Genomic DNA, 23,263 nt, shown 5'->3' with positions numbered 1-23,263 from the left:
ATTCTGAAGAACTTGTGACAAAGAATGCTATCCACCTCTAGAGAAAGAACTGTTGGAGTCAGATGCAGATCAAAGCATGCCATCTTTCACATTCGTTTATTTGCATTTTGGGTGGGGGTTGGGTTGTATATGAGTATTCTCTTACAACAAAGATCAATATGGAAGTATGCTTTGCATAAAAATATATGTATTACTCAGATCAAATTGCTTATCATATTTGAGATGGGGGAAGGAAGAGAAGGAGAGAGACAATTTGGATCTTATCATTTCAGAAAATGTATGTTGAAAATTGTTGTTACTTGTAACTGAAAAAATAAAATAGCTTTGAATTAAAAAAAAATAAAGTTGCTCCTAAGGGATATGAAGAGGAATTTCCTGGAAAATATTTAACAACTAGCTCTCTGAAGAAAAAAAAAGATATGCAATGACACAGTTTTAGGTATAATTACATTATTAACATTTTCTCCATTACTTTCTTAAATCTAGAGACAATTAACAAAATAACAAATTAATCCCTGATTTATAGCATTTTTCAATTTCCAAAGTATAAATGTTTGCACTGAAAAATTTAACATCTGACTCTCAAGAACCAGTTCCCATACTCCATGAGCTATAGAGAATAAAGAACAAGAGCAGTCAGGGATCCAAACCAGGCCTTTACTAAGTCCAGACCAGTATCCTTTTCCATAATTCTATCAGTAGCATGAAAATATAACTAAATGTGATATGTCAGGAGAAAGACACAAGAGACATCAACTTTTCCAAAATAAGAGTTGAAGAACAACAGAAAATATTGGAAAGTCAGAAGGAAGCCTGAGGAGTGACGATAGAGTAGAAGAAATTTATTAGTTCAACTATTTCCAAGAATCATTTGCTTTTCAAACCTGCCTCATTCAAACAGGATAAATGGGAGTCAGGTAACATTGAAACATCATATTTTTGTACTGTTTCAGGAAAAGGTTTAAAAATTACTTATTCATCCTCAAAGCATTTAAAAGTTTTTGGGGTTTTTTTGGGAGGGATTGGGTTTTTTTGATTTTTTTACATAAAGACTTCTCTGTTAATAGAACATTGAAGGTTGTTCACATCACTGTGTGTGTATGGTGTTAAAAATAATGCTTGGCCTTTAGAAATGTATTTGTGAATTTAGGCTAGGGCTAGAATTAGAGAGCCAGTGGCTTCCAAATATATCTATCTGAAGTTCAATCAACTTCCTCAAGTAGTTCTGTGGTTTGATCCCTTGCCCCTCATTTCTGCCTGACTGTTGCTTAACAGCATATGATTTTTAAAAGATTCTGCAAAGATAAATAAAATATGATGCTAAAAGGAATCCACAGTAGTTTATAGATATCAAAATGATTAAAAATCTTGCAATATATCTTTTTTCTTTCTATTCTAATGTTAAGTATAATAATACATATCCTTGACTAAAGTTATTTATAATGACTGACTCATTATGATAGAGAGATGATGCTGTGCTCTCCAAAGACATGCCTGCAGAGTATATAATCTCTGATTGGTCCTATCAAGCTAGAAACCCCATAAGTATGATCTCAGAGCCAGGTTGTACCCTCTGAGGACCAGCCTAACAAAATTCAAAAGATAATCACCCTATCATCTGCAGTGATGAATTTTTAGTCATAGCAACCCACAAAGACCACCTAGATAGGTTGCAACTTATCCCAAGTAAAAACCTATGTCAATGTAACACAGAAGAAATCATGTGTGAGTTCTTTAAAAATTTAAAAAAAACCCTTTCCTTTCATCTTGGCAACTGAGGTTAAGGGATTTGCCTAGGGTCACACAATTAGGACCTGGGGTCATATTTGAACCCAGGACCTCCCATCTCTAGGCTTGGCTCTCAATCCACCGAGCCATCTAGCTGCCTCCCTGTATAGATCCTTGGAGTACTGATACACATCTATAATAAACAGTTTCACTAAATCAGCCTAATCTTTCAAAAATTGAAGAAAACACAAGTTAACAGTTCTCACTCTCCTTTAATCTCTCTTTTCTCTTGACTTCTTTCCTTCTCTTTCTTCTTGCATTTTATTTTCTTCCTAGTGTCTTATCCCCTCCTCTTTCATCTTTCTCTCCTTCCTAATATTCCCCTCCACTCTCACTCTTCTCCCTTCAATCTCACTTGTTCCTCTCTTTTTTAATTTCCTTCATTCCTCAGGTAAATGGTGTAAATAGATAAAGCATGGAACTCGCATTCATGAAGACCTGAGTTCACATCCTATTATTTGGATAATCCTAGGCAAGTCACTTAATCTCTCTGCCCCAGTTTCCTCATCTGCAATTTGGGGATAAAAATTCACCTATTTCAAGTGTTGTTCTAAGGATCAAATGAGATATATGTACATAAAGTGCTTAGTAAGTCATAACACTATATATATGCTAGCTATTACTTACTTACTACTACTATTATTATTTCCCCTTTCTCTCCCTGTCTCCATATCTGGTCCATTTTCTTTCTCCCCTAATGTCTATCTCTCATCCTCCAATGGCTGACCTTGAGCATATATATCTTGGAGGAAATTTTGTCATAAATCTAAATTCTGAATTTTCAAGTGATGTTTCTTAAAGGATGCCTACTCTTTTATTAAGTATAATATACAAAGATTGCTTAACAAAGAACCCCTTCCTTCTATGCACTTGGTTGAAAAGCAGAGGCCCTTTGAGCACTGTTTCCAACTATGGGTAGAGCCTTTATACTGGAGTTCATACTCAATATTCCACTGAGTGCAAAAAAGAAACAAATTGGTAACATTTCTGTTAGTATTTGGCTTCATTAGCACCCCTTGTAATTTTTGAAGCACTTGCCCTTGAGATTTTTTTTGAGGGATTAGTCATTGACTAAGTTTAGCTCTTAATATAAGTCATTTGCCACAGCCTCATTTGTTTTCTTTTTATTATTATTATTCAGACTAATTCATTGAGCTCAAAAGAAAATAACAGTGAGAGGCATTATTACCCCTTCTGAAACACCCAGAGGACCCATAACACTAATTCTTGCTCTTATTTCTTTCATAATGAAAAAAAGGCAGGGCAAAGAAAGGAGACTGAAAGAAAGGCAGCTTGGAAATAAATTCTCCCTTTTCTGTTTAAATTCAAATGAGCATAATAAATACTCATTATTATTTATTCCTCAGAATGCCCAGAAGCTATTTTGTGACTGACAATGATATTAGTAACATTTTAGAAGTAGAAAACAAAAGCAAGAAACCATCCTATTAGGATTCCCTTCCATTCCGAAGAAGGATTCAAAATGGAGCAGGAGCTGGGTGGGGGAGGGTTGGAAAGGTGGATATGCTGAAGGCCACCATTGTGCTATTGTCATACTATCCCCTCCCAAGTTTTCATACTCCAAAATCAGATCTAATTAAAGAAAAATGAAAAAAAAAAGGCTCTCAGCCTTTTCAGCTCTGGAGAACATGCAGACAAATAAATTAAAAAGTGGGAGAAGTGGAACTAACCCAATAATCCGTGAAAACCTAATTTCCCTCGCTACCACCACTGACGCAACAGTGTCCTTTCTCCCTTCCCGTTCTCTAGTTCAGGGGCAGTGAGTGAAGAAATTGGCTAACAAGATCAGAAAATTTAATTACAGTTCTGCCTCCCCCTTCCAAGAAATTGGATGTCACACTTCCCTGTTGCCTGTTTTCTTTGGGACGTGCTGTCTCTGGTTTTTATAGGATTTGATCCTCATCTTATCATCCCTTTTCCTCATCTCCTCCACCATCATTCCAGCTTTCCTCTTAACATCTTTTACAGATTACAAATGCAAATACTTTCATTTGGGGCTTTAGGAAAATCCGACATGAAAACTTGAAAGGAATAGCTGTAGAATAAAAAATCAATATCCCTCATTTTTGTTGATATTGGTGGAACACTCTTGCTTTGTTGAATTTTGTTTCATTTGATTTTATTTTTATTACAAGGAAAGGACTGATGATGTTCCCAGTGACCCTGGATACCCAGTCTTTAAGAAGCTTTGATGCATTTCAAGAATTAACCCGGAAACCTAGGTCAGCATAGTTGATAGACTACCATATTTGCCATCTGAAAGATCTATTATAAAATCCTACTCTTATCTTTTAGTAATTCAAGGGCATTGTAACAATGAATTGAGATAATTTATGTGAAGTTCTTTGTAATTGTGAAACCATAAGTGATAGTAAGCTATTTTGTTTATTTGCCAATTTTATTGGCTTCCTCCATGTTTCTTTTTTATTATTGGTGCCCCTGAACAGCATGAGGTATGGAAACAAAGGAAGAGGACCCTAGAGATGTTTCCTGTGAGATGGAAGACTGCTGTTTCTCTTCATCTTTCCACAACTCTCTAGGTGATTTATTTCAATTCTCTACACATATTTAAGTAAAATATAAAAAATAAACAGATATAAGAGGTTTGGGCATGTCTCGGTGATGGCATCATTCATGTGGAAGATGCTGAACACTTACTTCTGGGAAACTGAAAGACTGGAAGAAATGGCCATTGTTGTTGACAACTATTTTCTGGCATTGTTGGTGCCTTTAAAATTGCCTAATTAGTAGGAAAGGCTTTTTTCTGCATTTATGTCTGACGTCTTCTACTCTCCCCATGAGGTAAGGGGGGAGGAACAGTTGGCTACCTCTTTTCCCCACTTCCCACAGTTGAAAAATGGACCCAGGTCTTTGACCTTTCCACTGATTCTTTTCCATTCTAGTCACAAGGAGTGGTGACTCCAGTCTAGCCCAGGAATATAAGCCATGGAGGATCAGAACTTCAGGAATCCAGGCTGTTATTATAGCAGTCCAAGTAGTTTTTGGAACTTGGATCTAGGTACTAGCACTGCCCAATATAGACAAACTTGGTGAAACTAATGTTAAGTAGGACCCAGCCCATGAGCTTTATCTTTCCTTTCCCCCAGCTCATGATATGATGGCCACCAAGGTATCAGGGAAGTATTTGTATGTTTGTTCTTCTATATCTTTAAAGTAAATAACGCTTTGTAAAAAACTTATCCAATATTAAGTTGTTATATGGAATTGAGGTGATAGTCAGAGGACCTCTACACTGGGGGAACACTACTAATAAAAAAAAAAACCTAACCCTCTAGAGCAGTGGTTCCCAAACTTTCTTGGCCTACTGCTCCCTTTGCAGAAAAAATATTACTTAGCCCCCTGGAAATTAAATTTTTTTTAAATTTTAATAGCAACTAATAGGAAAAATATATGCACCTGTGGCTATCACCACCCCCTGGATCACTGCAGCACCCAGCAGGGGGTAGTGGTGCCCACTTTGGGAATCATTGCTCTAGAGAAACACGTGGTAGGTAAAGTATAACAGGCCTGGCCCTTGTGGGGTGAGAGAGGGCAGAGTAAAATATGTTACATAACCACAAACAAAGATGTACCAATATTAAGTCAAAAATTTTAGAAGAATGTTAAAAATGAATATTAATAAATGTTTGGGGAAAAAATTTTAGAAGAGTCTTAGGGATCACTCTACTTTAATGCAGTTAATTCTGCTTGAATATCTAGTCCTACAATTTCATTGGTCATATATGGGAAGCCAATAAGAGAATAGATAAAAATCTGAGACTCCTCTTTTGACCCCTTTTGTGATCCTTGTGATTTCTTGTTGAAAAGTACTGTGGCCTTATTGAAAAGCTTTAAGTTCCTATCAAACCTGAATTTAAAGTGTTAACACTGTTAACAGAGCAAGGAATGCTGCTGCCTGGTATAGCCATGGCCAAAATCTTGGGGGCAATTCGACCCTGAAAGGGATACTCCCCAACTTGGCTTTCTGATAAGAAACTAGTCAAAATTCAGCCTTTGCCTTGGTCTATTCTGAAGCCAATGCTTTGTGTTTTGATGTGACATAATTTGTAACTTCTGCGCATCTGCAAAGTTTTGGGGGGGTTCTTTTGTGTGAAATGAGTCTTGAAATATATATAATAAGCTCCATGCTCCTGGAGACAGAGCTGGAAGCATGAGGTAAAAGACAACTCCCTTGTTCTGTCCTTATTTCCTTATCAACTAAACTGTCCTTATAAGATTATCAGAGATGATAAAGAGATCTCTACAGTCATAGGGTCATGTCTCTAGAGCTGAAAGGTATCTCAGAAATCAGCTGGTCCAATCTTTCCTCCTCATTTTACACATAAGGAAACTGAGACAAAAGTTAAGCACCCTTGGCAACAAGTACCAGAGGTAAAATTTGAACTCAGGTATTCTGATAAGAAAACCAATTTTTTCCCATTGTACTACTTTCATACCTACAGACCCAGAAACTAAAATGCATTAGTTATGATTAGACTGTAGTGAATTAATTCACTATTTTAAAAAAAATCACGGGAGACTGATTTATAGATGAGAAAGCTAATGTGTTCATTGAAATGGGAAATATATCTGGCCCCATAACCAGAAGCAGGGCATTTCCTATAGAGGGCATTTTCCTCTCTGAGGACTGACAAACTTAGAAAACCAAATTATAGATTAGAAGATTGCTCGGTGAGCATGGAATTGGAGCTAAGGGAGTCTGATGGTCTTAGAGGATATTGCAGAGAATCATAAAATGTTAAAGTCGAAAGAGAGACGTTAGAGATGATCTAGCAAAATCTATTTGTTTTACAGATGAGCTAACCAATGCCTAGAAAGTTGAAGCAGTTTTCCATGGTCCAAGATTAAGGCCTGCATATTAGAACCCAGATCTCTTGATTACTGCTCCATTATTCTAACAAAACACTGGATCTTATAAAGTTCTCTGTTTCATGTCCATCAGTCTTGTCTCCTCGGTGAAACTGAAAGCTCACCCAAGAGCAAGGACCATGCTATATAATTCCTTTCAATGTCCACCCAGCCCCATCAAGCTATGCCAGTCTGAAATATTACCCTCTTCATTGTGAGACTGTATAAAACTAATAACTGGGACTGGTCATCTGAAATCTCATTCTCCTATATTGGGCAAATCAAACATTCTCTTGCTTTGACTGTAAAATGAAATTCCTATCATCATGACAAATTCCTATCATCACCACCTTTTTTCACCTCTAATTTCCATATTGACCCATATTTTTCATTTCCATATTTTGACTTCTTTGAGGTGCTCTCACGGTATCTTTGTCATAAAATTTCATGTTCTTCATTTGGAAACACAGATCTATATTAGGAAGAGATCTTATCAATTATCTGGTCTAATGACTTCATTCTACATGAAGAAACTGAGCTCAAAAAAAAAACTTATGAAAAAGAAACCAAGGCTCAACAAAGTTAAATACATTTCCTAGGGTAGCTAGATGGCACAATGGATAGAGTGTTGAATATTCATCTTACTTAGTTCAAATGAGGACTCCGACTCTTACTAGCTAGATAGCAAGTCACTTAACCCTGTTTTCCTCAGTTTCCTCATCTGTAAAGTGAGCTGAAGCAGGCAATGGAAAACCACTCTGTTATCTTTGCCATAAAAATTCCAAATGGGGTCATGAAGAGTCAGACAGGACTGAACAACAACAAAGTGATAGAGGTTGACAATGGGCAGTGATGGACAGTAATAAGAACAGGATGCTCATATTTTGAAATCTTATATTTCTCACTAGTTAGCACTAGTTAAACATCAACTGAAAATCTGTAGTTTCAGCACTGGTCAAGCATAAATTGCGGAATCTATATTGTTGATCAGTTACCCATTCTGTACTGGTGATTGACCCATCAAAAAGGGATCCCTCAGGTAGAAAATGGTGGAGTTGGAATTTGCACCAAGATTCCCCAAATCTAGGGTTTTTCTACTTCATTATGCAATATCCTAAAGGAGTAGTATCTTTTCAGGGAACTATTATCCTATTGTACCTGAGAACTTTTTTATTTACGCTGTAATTTCAGCCATGACAAATAAATTCCACTCAACCTCACAAGGAGTCCCTTTTTTACCTTTTACTCATTATGCCTCATTCCTAACATTCATCTTAACGTCACAGAGGAAAGTCAAGGAATGACATTAAGATGGATAGATCAAGGACTGTAGTGGTACCCAGCAGGTTGAGTATATATCCTAAAAAATATTTGTGGGATAATAGACTTATGTTGACTGAGAAGGTGTTAGTGGGTTGAGATGTAAAACATGTACAACACAGAATAAATTCACACCAACAAGATAATATATCTCTTTAAGTCCTGGAATATGAATCTGTATGTTCATAGTGTCCATTTCTTTTTTCTTTTTTTCTTTTTTTTTGTTTTTCTTTTGAGTATTTTCCCATAGTTACATGTTTCATGTTCTTTCCCTCTCCCTCAAACTCCCCAAACCCCCCTTAGTCAACACACATTTCCACTGGGTTTTACATGTATCATTGATTAAGACCTAATTCCATATTATTGATAATTGGACTAGAGTTATAATTTAGTGTCTACATCCCTAATAATAACCCATTAGTCCATGTGTTCAAGCAGTTGTTTTTCTTCTGTGTTTCTCCTCCCGCAGTTCTTCCTCTGAATGTGGCTAGTTTTCTTTCTCATAAGTCCCTCAGCCTTGCTCTGGATTCTTGCATTGCTGCTAGTAGAGAAGTCCATTATGTTCAGTTGTACCACAGTGTATCAGTCTCTGTGTACAATGTTCTCCTGGTTCTGCTCCTTTCACTCTGCATCAGTTCCTGGAGGTCATTCCAGTTCACGTGGAATTCCTCCAGTTCTTTATTCCTTTAAGCACAATAGTATTCCATCACTAACAGATACCACAATTTCTTAAAAAATGAATCTAGAGGAAAACCATTTTTATAAATCTATTATTATGATTGTTATGATCCGTTTTTTTGAAGAGGTCCAATGACATCATCAGTTGACAACTTTTGTGTGGATTTGGATTTAAGTGAGATAGTCACAGAAAATTGTCAGTCTCCCTCTTTCTTCCAAAGTCTTCTAAGTCCAGTAGCAAGACAATAGCTAGGATGACTGGAGATGGCACAGGATGCAGTGAATGACATTGATGGCTTCAATGTCTAAACAAGCTCTTAAGTGCCCACTATTGTTATAATGCCCTTTTTTACAGAGGAAGAAACTAAATCTTAGATGTTAAGCAACTCTCCCAGGAGTTATATAGCTAGTGTGTCAGTCAGCTATAGCTCTGTCATTCTACTCCCATTTATGTTCAGAAAGAAATAGAATCTCAAGGTCCATAGTAATGGACTTAGAGCTGGAAGGGAGCTCAAAGATCATCTGGTCCAATGAGTGAGAAACTGGAGCCTGAGGATATTAGAGTTAGCCCAAGGTTACACAGGGAGTAACCATCAATGCCAAGATTTGAACCCAAGTCCTTGAGCTCCAGAATCAGGACATTTTCATTATAACAACCTGCTTTCCTAAGGTGTCATATTTCTGATAAAAAGAAAAAAAATCTTTAGCCAAAGCCTTATTATTTAATCCCTTCATGCTAGTGACTCTGGGATTCCGTAAGGTGGCACTATATAGAAAGTATTGGCTTTGGAAATAGGAAGACCTCAGTTCAAATCCCGCCTTAGGTTCTCCCTAGCTTTGTGGCACTGTGCAGGTCATTTAAACTTTCTCAGCCTCAGTTTCCTCATCTGTAAAATGAAGACAATAAGCAAGTACTACTTCACAAGGTAGTTGTGAGGCTCAAATGATATAACCTATACAAAGCACTGTGTAAACCTTAAAGCTTTACATAAATGCTAGCTAGCTCTGATAAGCTCGACAGGGCCCTGCAGTGAATTTCACTCTACAAGGTACACAGACAAGGGGACCTTATCTTGGGCCAATGAACAGTGTCAGAACCTAGATGTAAGACATGAAACTCACACAGTAGGGAATAAGACACAATTCATCTGCACATCTTGGGGGGGGTGTCTCTTAAATCCCCTCATCCTTCCAAAGAGTCGCAGTATAAATATGGCCAAGGATCATTGCCAGCATGTTAGACAACCCCAACAAGTTGAAATGGATACTTTTGTGGGATTGATAGCCAGAAATAAGGACCCATCTGCTGGGTGTTGGCTTTTTAATAGCCATCAGGTATCTAGAAGGGGCTTTGCTGATAGTCAGAACTCCTCTGCTTACACTCTCCCCTCTGTAGCACTTACTTTCAACAGGTATGCATGGTCTGTCATAGATAATTAGATGATGGAGTGGAGAGAGAGCTGGATATGAAACTGGGAGAAATCTGGGTTCATATCCTGTCTCAGATACTAACTCTTTAACCCTTGGGGGTTGTTATAATAAATAAAAGCTACTAAGAGTCACTTGACTTGAGCTATAATATTTTTTTTTAATCAGTGACCACAATATTACTTTAGAATGCTCATATTTTAGTTAAATCCCTAAATTTAACCCTCATAGTGTCGTACTATAGGGGGAGTTGCTTAACCTCTTAGACTCAATTTCCTCCTCTGTAAAATGCATATTATAACAATAGTAAAGAGCTTAGAACTTGGTCCGACATCAAAGACATTATGGTCATCCACTGCATCCTGGGCCATCACCAGTCACGCTGATGTTTGTCTTGTCACTGGACTTGGATGGCTCTGAAAAATAAAACGAGGCTGATGACTTTGTGTAACTCTGCCTCACTTAAATCCAATTCACACAAAAATCATCACCTCATGAAGCCATTTGTCCTCTTCAAAAACGGAGGATAAGCAACCACAATTATAATAATAGCATGTACTTCACAGAGATGTTGTAAAGATCAACTAAGAAAATATTTAAAGTGCTTTGCAAACCTTGGAGCATTATATAAATGCTAGCTATTGTTATTATCAGGCTAGGTCATCAGCAGAGCTTCAAAAACTTATTCAAAACCACTGCACCTAATTTAAACATCCAAATCCTTGATACCACCCTTCTCCGATGCCATTCTATTTTATTTCTTTTCTTAGTTCCATAAAAAAATCCTTTATTTTTTACTGCCTTCCTTCTTAAGTCTCTTCACTCTGAATCTGTGATCCTATGATCCTCCCTCAGCATTTTATCAAAGCTCCATCATTCCAGTCATGTTTTGGTCATGTTCTGCTATCAAACTTCTAGCCTACCTCTATTACTACTCGTTAATACCAATTCAGATAGCCATATCTTAAAATAAGCACTTTTATAAAATTTGAAATTCTGAGCTTTAAGAAAGTAAGGCTCCAACCAAAGAATGTTAGGCCAGTAGTGTCCAAAGTGGGGGCTGTGACACCCTTGGGGACCATGGCTTAAACCCCCAAGGTTGTGTGATGGACCAATTGAAGTAAGGCTCACTCATTACAGATGCTCACTAAATGTTTGTGGAATTGCATTGAACCTATCTTCAGTTTTATAATGGAAAGAAATGATAGAATCAGAGTTACATTGCTGAAATTCATTTAACAGTCAATTTTTCTGAAATGCAACTCTATAAAATCAGAGGTATTTGTAGTTGTCTGAGATGGCTTAAATGTGCCCTGTATGAATACAGAAATAGAAAAGACTTTTTTTTTAACTATCCTCCCTCTTTTTCTCTAGTGCAAATTATAATCCACCTTTTTTAAAATCGGGAATCTTTGAATTATATAAAAATAAAAAGTACAGTAAACAGGAACAATCCTTTGAAATTCCAGTTTTACATCTGAATTATAATCTAATGAACCCCTTAATTTGTTTTTATTACAAGTGCCAAACCGCAGAAAGCTACCATCATTTAAAAGAATATGAGCAGGGTCAGAAATGGATATTCTTATTCTGAAGGTTACAGGGGGGAAAAAACTTTAATTTGCCATTTTCTTTGTCATTATAAACATGTCTTATATATTTTGGATATCTCTGAGATGCCTTTGGGCCATATTTGCCTAGAATCTAGGACAAGAAGTGAATACATTTGTTCATTCAACATTTATTGAAGGACAATTATATGCATAGCACCAAGCCAAGCTAGCACATACTGTCCCTGTCTTGAGATGTATGCACATGAAAAATTAAATAAAAATATGTAAATATGTGACATATGGGTAGCTTCATCCATGTATCATCCATGCTAACTGCCCAATGTGGGAACTCCTTCGACCAATTTAGATCACAACCTGTTTATGATTTAATTAATAATTAGAATAATGGCTAGCATTTGTAAAGTGCTTTAAGGCTTGCAAAGTGCATTACATACATTCTCCTTTGATCCATATAACAATAATGAGAGGTAAATGTTATTATTAATACACCTGTTTTATAGATGGGGAAACTGACACATAAAGAGGTCTTAAGTGACTTGCCCAGGATCATATAGGTGGAAAGACCAGCTTTGAACTGAGAGACCTCTGGATTCCAAAGACTTGCTTGCCCTGGATAGGCAGGCTCTATCCACAGTTCCACCTAGCTGCCTAATAAGACCTAAAAAGTCCTAAGGAGATGTTTCTAGCACTTATGTATAACTGGATTCTCTCAGAATGACTTGGTTTACATCAAAGTCAAATTTGACTTCAGGTCTTCCTGTCTTAAAGCCCACACTCTATCCATTATGCTATATTGTTTTCAAATGCCATAATAAAACACAAATTAAATAATAAAACAATTCACAATAATGCAGGGACACAAAAGTAAGTATCTGATGAATGTCAAAGCTGTGGCACAGACAATAAGTACTAGAAGAGTTCAGAAAAGAGAGATCACTGTGGGTAGGGTGAACTGGAAAGGTTTCATTAGCAGCAATGGGTTTAAGCTTGACTTTGAAGACTGCGTAGGATGTCAACAGAAAGAAGAGAAGGCAACAAGCCCATAGGAAGGGCATGAGTGGATATGTGGTCTAATAAATCCAGGGAACTTTGGGCAAGCCAAACTAACTAGAACAAAGAAAGCATACTGTGGAGTGATAGGAAACAAAGTTGGAATAACATGGGAGGATCAGATTGAGGGGTATCTCTTGTTTTTTTTCATATTTTTTAAAAATTCCAAATGTTACAAAACCAAATAAAACAAGCATTTCCATATACAAAGAAAAAGAAGAGTGAACAAAATGAAGTCACAAATTTCTTTGTTTAGCTTATTTTTCTTCATATCTACAGGATACATTCTATCCACAAGCATCTCATTCTCTCCCTGCATCACAGAAGGTAGTGTCCAGGAGATTAATATGGTCATACAAATTAAATCTTTCATGTTTTCACCTTTCAGTTCGCTCATTGGAATTTATTCTTCTAGTTGTAATTGTGTAGCTGTGTATAATGTTCTTTTGCTTCTACTCATTTCACTGTTCATTATCCTATGTAGTTCTTTCAAAGTATGTGTTTTTTTAATTAGCCTCCTCATCATTTCTTATGGCACAGTAGTATTCCTTCATAATCATACACTGCAATTTGTTTAGTCATTCTCCAATTAATGGGCAGAGGGGGATCTCTTCTCTATCTTGTCTCTCTATTAGTCAATAAGTTCCATGAAGGTAGGAGACCTCATCTAAATTTCATACTTCCACTGACACCTTTTCTGCCAAGTTAAATAATTTGGACTTTATCCACTGGGATATTATTGAAGGTTTGTTTGTTTGTTTTTAATAGGGAAATAATAAGATGAGAATATATTTAAATTATCCTAATTGGACAATAACGTGTAGGACAGTCTGTAGAGGTCAGAGAAAAATGAAGAAATAGAGGTAGAACATGTGCATTATTCATTCAATAAATGTGGGAGAATATATCTTGGCACAACTGTATTCCATAGGTGAGCAAAAGACTGATTATATTTATACAGATATTTAAATTGGAAGGGATATCAGAGGTCATCTCTTCTAACATACCTAAACTGGAATAACCTCTACATTTCAGACAAATGGTGCTCCAGAAAACTTTGAAAAATGCTCAGGGAAAAACAACCTACTATCTCTAGAGCAGCCCTTTCCACTTTTTCTACTTTAGTTTTCCTTGAATAAAGCTGATATACCTGTCACTTTGCAATTTCTGCCCATTGTTCCAAGTTCTTTCATTAGCCAAGACAACCAAGCATAATTTCCTCATCCATGAGACATTTCTTCAAATATGTGAAGGCAGAAATCATGTCCTTTCTAAGACGTATCTTCCCTAGACTAAATAGTCCTATTTCCTTCAATTGGTATGGCCTGATTTCCAGTTCTCTTACAACCCTGAACACCTATCCCTACTCCAGTTTGTCAATATTCTTTTTATACCTAAATGACTCAAACCAAACAGAATTCTCCAGATAGGGATTATCTAAGGCAAAGCCCAGTGACACTATCACTTTCTGAAGTCCAGACACTAATTAGGGCAGCCTAAAATTGGGATAGCTATTTTTGTCTGCCATGTCACAGGATTCACTAATAATGAGACTGCAAAACTCTCAATCCCCAAATCCTTTCCCTATAAACTGTTATCAAACCATTTTCTCCAATCGAATGCCTAAATATTAGAGTTTTTAAGTGTAAGATTTTATATTTGTCCCTTATTAAATTCCATCTTTTTTATAAAAAGCCAATACAAGAGTAAATATCTCTTTTATTTCCCCATTCTGACAGTCAAGTAACAAAAGCAGAACACAAATCTCTGTGCTTTGCAGCCCTATCACATACTACTTTTGTTTTTGTTCAGTTGTTTTCAGTTGTGCCTGGATTTTTTTGATACCATTAGGAGTTTTCTTGGCAGAAATATTGGAGTGATTCACCATTTTCTTCTCCAGTTCATTATAAATGAGGGAAATGGAACAGAGTTACATGACTTGTCTAAGATCACACAACTAGAATTGTCTGAAGCCAGGTTTGAACTTAGGAGAATGAATCTTTCTGACTCCAGGTCCAGAATTCTATCCACTACAATACCTAGGTGCTCCATCATATATTATTAACTGCCATGTATTCTACACTCCAGTCAAGATGGGCTGCTTTATGTCTACCATCATGTCATAACACCTTAATACCCTTTCCTGTCTCCACCCATGTTAATGACGTTCCATATGTCTGCAAAAGCCCTTTTCCAGTACTGAACTCCTCCCTATCCTTTTAAGCATAAGTCATCATATTCCCTATGAAATATTTTCATATCGTGTCTGTCCATTATGGCCTTCCTCCTTAGATCTCTCATAACATATCCCTAATAGTCAATAAATTCCATGGGAACTGGAGGACTTATCTAAATTTCCTATGCCTTCAAATGTCTTTTGTGCTCTGAACACAGTAGGGTGTTTTATTTTGTTTTTTAAGTTTCATTCAAAAACTGAAAAGACATTAGTGTCTGGGGTAGGGATAGGGCTCTGTAGACACCTCTTTAAGATGCTGTCAAAAGTTTCTTTAATAAAAAAAAAAAAGCATCTCTTCTACCCACACCTTCAGAACCTGGGTTATCAATCCGAAAATTCATTAAACTGGAGTGATTTGTTTGGCAGGGAATAGCAGGTGGGGAAGGAAAATAGGATGGGGGAACAGAAACAGAAATCCCACCAACACTCCTCTTGGCATCTGTGCTCTCATGAGTCAAAAGAATTGTTAGCTCAGTCAGCCAAAATGATGACCTAACCTTTAAGCTCTGCTTCACTAGAATGTGGCTTTCTCCTGGCAATCCAAAAGTTAGGAGACATTCCCTGGGAGGCCCTTCCAAGGATGGCATATCTTTAATCCTGTTTCTTGCTACAGACACATCCTGTATAATAACATGTTCTTCCCAACTCTGGTTCAGAGCAGCTCAAATACCACTTGGGTTTCCGGTTGCTAAGGAGACTTGCCGCCTGAACCGTGTCAAGTGTTTGTGCAAAGAAAGAAAAGGCAGGTAGTGCTTTGTTTTCCAATAACTTGGCAAAGGGACACAAATCGGTAAATAGGAATTGCAGTAAAATAGGCTTTCTACTCTCTTTTCAAAGGCACAATAGTGGAGGGCTGCCTCCTAGAGCAAAAAAAAAAAAAAAAATGGCTGCACTATCAGCTCAGAAATGGGTAGTTCTAATTTGTATCTTATTTTGCCTGTATTTTGCACATTCTTCACTTATTCAAGTGAATTTACCTTATTATATATTATATATAATATGTATTACTATTACAAGTATATTATACTTATAATTATCACTTATCCTAGTGATATTTTTTTTATTTTTTTTCAAGTGAAATAAGGGTTGGGGATTGTGGCAGGTTCCTACTATATAGTCCATGTAAGAGGAACCTGGTGTCCGTGCTAGGGTTCCACACCACAAATTTGTTCTTGGTAAAAGAGCTATTCTTGGTGGCTGTGTCTACATGGGGCTGGTCACAAATAACAACCTCTGGGGAGACCCCCAGAATCTCTTTGTAGACCTGCTTATAGTCTTTTACCTTGTTTTTATTCCTATTATGTTGTCTGTGTTTATTGCATTCAATTCTGCTCTATAGTTATAGTGTATTTATAGATAATATTTCATATTTTTATACGCCAAACCCCAGCTCCTAGATTTCAAGCTCCATAATGGTAGGGCTTGGATTTATTCCTTTTTGCCCCCTTCCCCATGTCTACCATAGTATTTTGGAGGGGGTTGTTTTATTTTTTTTTAATTCTTACTTTCTGCCTTAGTAACTACTCGAAGTAAGACAGAAGGACAAGGGCTACAGGCAAATGGGGTTAAGTGGCTTCCCCAGGATCACAGAGCAAGGTAGTGTGACTAAGCCAGATTTGAATGTCATACTACATAACATTTCAAAGCAGCTAGAGCTGGACTTAGAATTAGGAAGAATTCAAAACCCATCTGACATGAGCTGTGTGACTGTGGACAAATCAATTAACCTCTTTCAGACTCAGTTTCCTCATTTATAAAATGAGAAAAGTAATAGTAACTATGTAACAGGGTTGTTGTGGGGTTCAGTGAGAAAATATACATAAAGTGCTTTGCAAAAATTTGTTTCTGTATTATTATTCACAAGATCCCAGGACCTTAAAGACAAAGAATCTCAAAAGTCCCAAAACTTATTCATTATTAATTCTGTACCTACTATGTGCAAGGAATTATTGTTGTTCATTCATGTCTGCCTCTTCATGACTCCATTTGGGATTTTCTGGGCAAAGATAATAGGATGGTTTGCCATTTTCTTCTCCATTTCATTTTACAGATAAAGAAGCTAATACAAGCAGGGTTAAGTGAGTTGCCCAGGGTCACACAGCAAGCCAGATTTGAAGTCAGGATGAGTTTTCCTGATTTCAGGTCCTGCATCCCCTAGCTGCTCCCTCAAAGCCTTCAGTTAGTAAGGGAGATGTCTACTCCAAGCATGTGAAGACTTCCCCCAGAAAAATGGGAAGGTAAGAACAATTCATTCCAAAAGCCATGAAGGCATCTGAAACAAGCACTGTGAAGTGCTTAGAGTTTGGTTAGACGTTGATGATGCATCCCAGATCACCAGCAGTCATCCTGTCTTTCATCTTGCCATTGGACTTCAATGGCTCTAAAAGAAAGAGTGAAGCTGATGACTTTGTGCAGCTCTGCCTCACTTCAATCCAATTCACTCCCAAGTCAAGACACCATCCCATGATGTCACCGGTCCCCTTCGAAACAAAGGAATATTCCTAGAGTACTGGGCCAAAAGCGAAGACATCTTTGCCTTCAAAGAACTTATATTCTACTGTCATGAAAGGACATTTGTAACTTTTATATAGTTCCTGAAGATTTTCAATGTTTTCTTCACCCTCACCTCTGTGAGCTGGGTAATGCACCTCTGCTTAACAGATGGTGAACAGAGGATCTTACAGCCTGTGATAACTTGCCCAGGATCACAGAGAGAGCAAGATTTTAGGATAAGATTCAAAGTCTAATATTCTATCCACTAAATCATAACTTTCTAAAATTTTTAAACTTAGGGTTTCTTTGTTTTTCCTTTAAACTTTAGGTTTCTTTTTTCCCTTTAAACTTTAGGTTTCTAAACTCATAAATCATGGCTTGGTACCAGTGTTGCTTTTTTTTCTGGTGGGGAGCAGCAGGGCAGAGGGAGAAATGGAATTTTTCCTAATGGCAACAGTACGGTTGCTGCTCTGCCTGCCTGGCTTGAGATTAGATTGTAAGTGCCCTAAGAGGCCAATGCTCACAAAAGGGGGCAAAAGTTAGTCATTTTCATAGCAGCAGGAGAGAATAAAGAGGTAGAATATTGAATTGCAATATGTAATGAGAGATTGTGTTAGAGACAAGCTTAATGATTTGTTCTCATGGAGAATGTAGCATGTGACTCATTTTCCTTCCCCTTGGATTGGTTGATTACATACCCATTGGGGCCACTTTGGATACCATCACAGTGAATAATCCTGCCCTGAGTTCTCAGGGAAAATTTGGTCCAAGTCATAGCTATATAGGAATCATCTCTATGATACTGCTATTAAGTGGTCATCCAGTCTTTAGTGAGGTTTCAGAGAGCAGGAAACTTAATCCTTGAAGAGGCATCCTAATCCACTTCTGAACAGAAGAGTATACATGAAAAAAAATAGATCAACAATATGACTGTGTAAACAGGAAAATGTGATACAAAGTTAGGCAAGATTTTGAGATTCAAGTGATTAAAACACTTTCTTCAAAGTGTTTTTATATTCTTTGATTCATTCAATGTATAGAAAGTGCTGGTACCCTTTTTTGTAAAAGGCATTAATTTTATTTAATTTTGAATCAAGGTTTGTTTTTTCTTTTAATTGACAAGCATTTGTTTTCTCTCTCACAAACTATAATCTGGGGTGGGGGGAAGAAGAAAAAGACAACCCTTGCCATAAATAGGCATAGCCAAGCAAAACAAAGTCTCGCACTGAGTATGCCCAAAAACATCTTTCTCATTCTGCATGTTGATTCAGTTATCCCTTTTTTTCATTTTTGACTGTCTTTGTCATTCTAATAGGTATGAAAAACAATCAATGAATTGCTTATTTTTTATTTCTCTAATTATTAATCATTTAGAGTCTTTTTCATAGGGCTATAGAGAGCCCGAGTTTCTTCCCTTGAGAACTCCTTTTCTGTGTCATTTGACCATTTATCAGGAGGGAAACCACACTTATTCTTGTCATTTCAATCAGTTCTTTACATTTCTAATAAATGAGACCCTTATCAGAGAAACTTGCTTAAAGATTTTTCCCAGTCAACTATTTCCCTTCTCAACATAACTGAACTCATTTTGTTTTTGCAAAAACTTTTTTAATTTTATGTAATCAAAATTTTTCATTCTAACTTTTGTGATCCTCCTTATCCTTTGTTTGGTTGTGAATTCTTCTTCTCCCCATAGATCTGAAAGGTTATTTCTTCTTTGTTCCTCTAATTCATTTATGAAGTGAACTTTTATATCTATTACATGCTCATTTGGAACTCATCTTGATCAATAGTGTGAGATGTTAGTCTAAACCTAATTTATTACCAGACTACTTTCTTATTTTCCCAGAAGATTTTGTTAAATAATGATGAACTTATCCTAGTCCAGTGGCTAAGGTCTTTGAGTTTATATCTGACCAGGGTGTGTAGTACTAATCATTTCCTCTTATGGCTCTGAATAAACTTCAATTAGGGATAGCTCCTGGTTCTCCTAGCATTTCTCATACCAGATAGAGTTTTGTGACAGGTGATAAATACCATACTTACAGAAATTGTGTGTGTGTGTGTGTGTGTGTGTGTGTGTGTGTGTGTGTATAAGGTTGTGTTTTGTGGTATCATAGGGATTCATCTTTTCTACATCTTTTTCACCATCGGTATCACCAAAACTTTTCTATTCGATTCTTAATAAGCTTTATATTCTGGTGAGCTTAGAGTACTTTGCCTTTGGCAATAGCATGTTTTGGCAGGTTGTATCCAATTAATCACACACATACACACAGAGAATGCTCCTTCAAAACAAGGTGAATGTGTTTATTGAATATGTAGAATTAAAATGTTGATGAATAACTTCGGGATATTTTAGCTCAAAACAAGAGTACCAATCTACCTGATAATTTTATGGCCTGAGGAATTTTAGTTTGAATACAAAAAAGATTCTTAACAGTCCCACAAGGAAAATGTGTGTGTGTACATGTACATATAGTAGATAGTTTAGGATTGTACCTTTCCAATATGCTTCTTAAATTTGAGGTGTAGCTCCCTAAAAACTAGAAATATTTTTCCAGGAATATGAATGCTCCAAGTCTCAGGAAAAAGAAAAAAGGAAGTTCCTTGGGGACAAGAAACCAATCACATCAAAGGTCCAGGTTAAAAAAATAGCTTACTGAAAAGCTATCATTCTACTTTCTCTCTCCAATTGTTTATTTCCTCTCCTTTCACCAAAAGCCTCACTCCTTGAACCATCTTTCTAACCCAAAGTACTTTGGGCTACTAAAGGATAAAAGAAGGACATCTTGAGCTGGAGAGTAAAAGAAAAGTTTGATTAGGTTTTCATAGATTCTATTGATTTTTTCCTATTCTATTGAAGTGTTATTTTGTTTGTTTTCTAGATGGCCACAATAAAATGTAAGGAAAGGTAGGGCAAGGAGGAGAGAAGATGAAAAAAGATAAAGTAAATATATTTATTTCAGCCTCTTTGCTTTGGTGGTTTTCATTATACTTCATTTCTGTTTGCATTTCTCTTGGTCTCTTACCTGTTTGTTTCTTGATTCCACCCAACTTTCCTCCCTCAGAAATTGGAGGTGGACTATTTCTCTAATCCACTTGAAATAATCCTAAATATTCATTTGGAATTCCATTCTTTTTTCTGTACTTCATGAATAATCCATTAATCCAACAAACCTCTTATTAGTTCACTTCAAAGATCCAATAAAAATTTAGCAAGTTGCCTACAACTGGGAATAAAAAGAAATATGGGCACAGAGGAGTATTCTGGTAAATGCCTAACAACCAGCTTTTGGAGGGAGGAAATACTTCAAAGTTTAATGTGCAGAATTAACATATTCTCCATCACTTTCTTAAATCCAGATCGTCAACAAAACAATAAATCAAGCCCTGATTTAGTGTTTACTGACTTCTAAGGCCTAAAATCTTTAACTGAAAATTTAATAATTGGCTCTCTTGACCTGGTATGAGCTGGCTCCAAGTAGACCTCTGGCAACAAAAGCAGAGGTAGGTATTTTCCATGTCATATAGTTTTGTAGGATTTTGAGCTAGACCTTAGGTATCATACAGAATAATAATCATTTTGGTATCAAGTACCTGCTATGCTCTTAAAATTATGAAATAACTCCGCCCCCAAAAATGCTGTTTATGTGGGTTTCATCCACTGAATTACAAATTAAAATGACTTAGTACAATTATGAAAATATTTTGACCTTTCAGGCCACCTGAAAAGGTCTCAGGGATCTCTAGGACAATTCAGGACCACACTTTGAGAATCAGTCCAATTTCCTCTTTTAATGATGAGAAAAGTGGTCTAAAGAGGTGGACTTAGGTACTCATGATCATATGGGTAGTGTCTTGTAAACTCTCTCCTATCACCCTCTCTCTGCTTGTTTTATTTGAACATGCTATCTATTGGAATACATGTCAAACCCAAGTTCTTTGTGGGGAAATAGATTAAAATATAATTGGTAAATATGGTTTTATACAAATAAAAACACAGTGAAACATAGATAATGCTAATGTGTAGTTTTCTAAGTTATTGTATAGCCCACAGGCATTTTTATATACTGTTTAGCAGCTCCATTTGTATTTGAGTTTGAAACCATTGGTTTAATGGAGAGGGAGAGCAGAACCTGGAGAAGAAAAACCAAGCTTTGTCCTCCCTCCAATGCAAATATCCTATATGACCATGAGCAAGTCAATTAATATCTTAGTACTACTCCCAGGCAATTCTCTAATCTACTGTTGAGATAGATAATCTACATCTTTAGACGGAATGTCTATGATGAGTTTCCTCCAATTAAAATCACAGATTGAGACCTCCAAAAGAAGTCTCTAGGAAAATAAGCCACTGCTTTTCCCATTATGAAGTAAAATTTTTCCCCAACAAAATGGGCAAACCTACCCAGGGAATGCTAGAAAAAAATTCTATGAGGGAGTTTCCAGGAGTTGCAGGTCATTGTGCCTGCCCTCTGCCACACAAAATGTAGATTTCCTTCATCAGGTAATCCAGATTTCTTCTTTAACTCTCTCCTATACCCAAAATAGTCTAAACCTTCATTCATCCAGCTTCCTACATCCCATTCATTAGAGCCCAACTCCAAGCCAGCCAGGTCCAAGAAGCTTTCCCTGGGCTTCAGGCATATTCTAAGACTTCTTTGTCCCTGGGTTTGTTCAAGTCTTGCTTTCTAATGGCATTGGACTGGATTGGTTATAGCAGTTACAGTTGGTGTGCAGGGTGTCTTGGTATTGCTCACTGGCTGGCAAGTTTAGCATGCTGTGGTTAATCCATTCCCAGGCATTGAGGTATTCTTCTTTCCAAACTGGCAAAGTGAATGTTGACTTCTCTGCACACCTGCTGTCCCTATGGCCAAAGAATTTGAAAATATTTTAATGTTCTCATTAATCTGTGTTCTCCTGTTCCAGTAATACATTTAGAGATGGTTTCTTGCTGCCAACATCAAATTCTCTTGGGTCTTGGCTCCCCAAAATGGACTTTCATCACATAGTAAATATCTCTCCCTCCTACTCTCTATTCTTTTCCATCTTCTTCATCATTCTTGCCTTGCTTATCTCCCATCTTTCTTCCTTCTCTCCTTCCTTTTTGTTATCCTTCAATTTCTCTATTCCTTCATAAAGTGAGTGCTTCCCAAGTAAGAAAAATATGCCTCCAAAGGTTGTCTACATTTAGCCATGGGAAATATTCATAGATATCTCTAGAATCTTGCTCACTCCTCTCCAAGGAAGTCTGTAATCCCTGCCTTGATAGAAGCAGAAGGATCTTGAGGCTAATTGCTCTGTTTTTTGAGATGTGTACTAGACTATAATTATACCTTTCTGTCCCAGACAAATATTGCTGGTCTCTAGGCATGACTGGGTCAAAAGAGAAAGTGGCTTTCCTAGACTTTATCACTTAAAATAAGGAGTGTTCCAAACTTGTACCCATTGGCTTGGTTCCTTCCCAACAAGTATTAGTTACACAAAAAACAATCAAAAATAGTAAGAAAATCATATATCCAAGCAGATAACAAGCAGAAATCAGAGAAGTTTCATAGATTATTGTTGTTCAGTTATTTCAATTATGTCCAACTTTTCATGATTCCTTTTGGGTTTTCTTGGCAAAGGTACTGGAATGGCTTGCAATTTCCTTCTCCAGCTCATTTTACAGATGAGGAAACTGAGGCAAACAGGGTTAAGTGACTTGCCCAGCATCATACAGGTGGTAAATGTCTGATGATAATTTTGAACTTGGGTCTTTCTGACTCCAGGTCAGATGGAGTGCTCTATCCACTATGCTCTA

Source organism: Gracilinanus agilis, chromosome 3 (assembly GCF_016433145.1).
Source record: "Gracilinanus agilis isolate LMUSP501 chromosome 3, AgileGrace, whole genome shotgun sequence".
NCBI lineage: Eukaryota > Metazoa > Chordata > Mammalia > Didelphimorphia > Didelphidae > Gracilinanus > Gracilinanus agilis.
Note: the sequence above shows the minus strand (reverse complement) of the source record.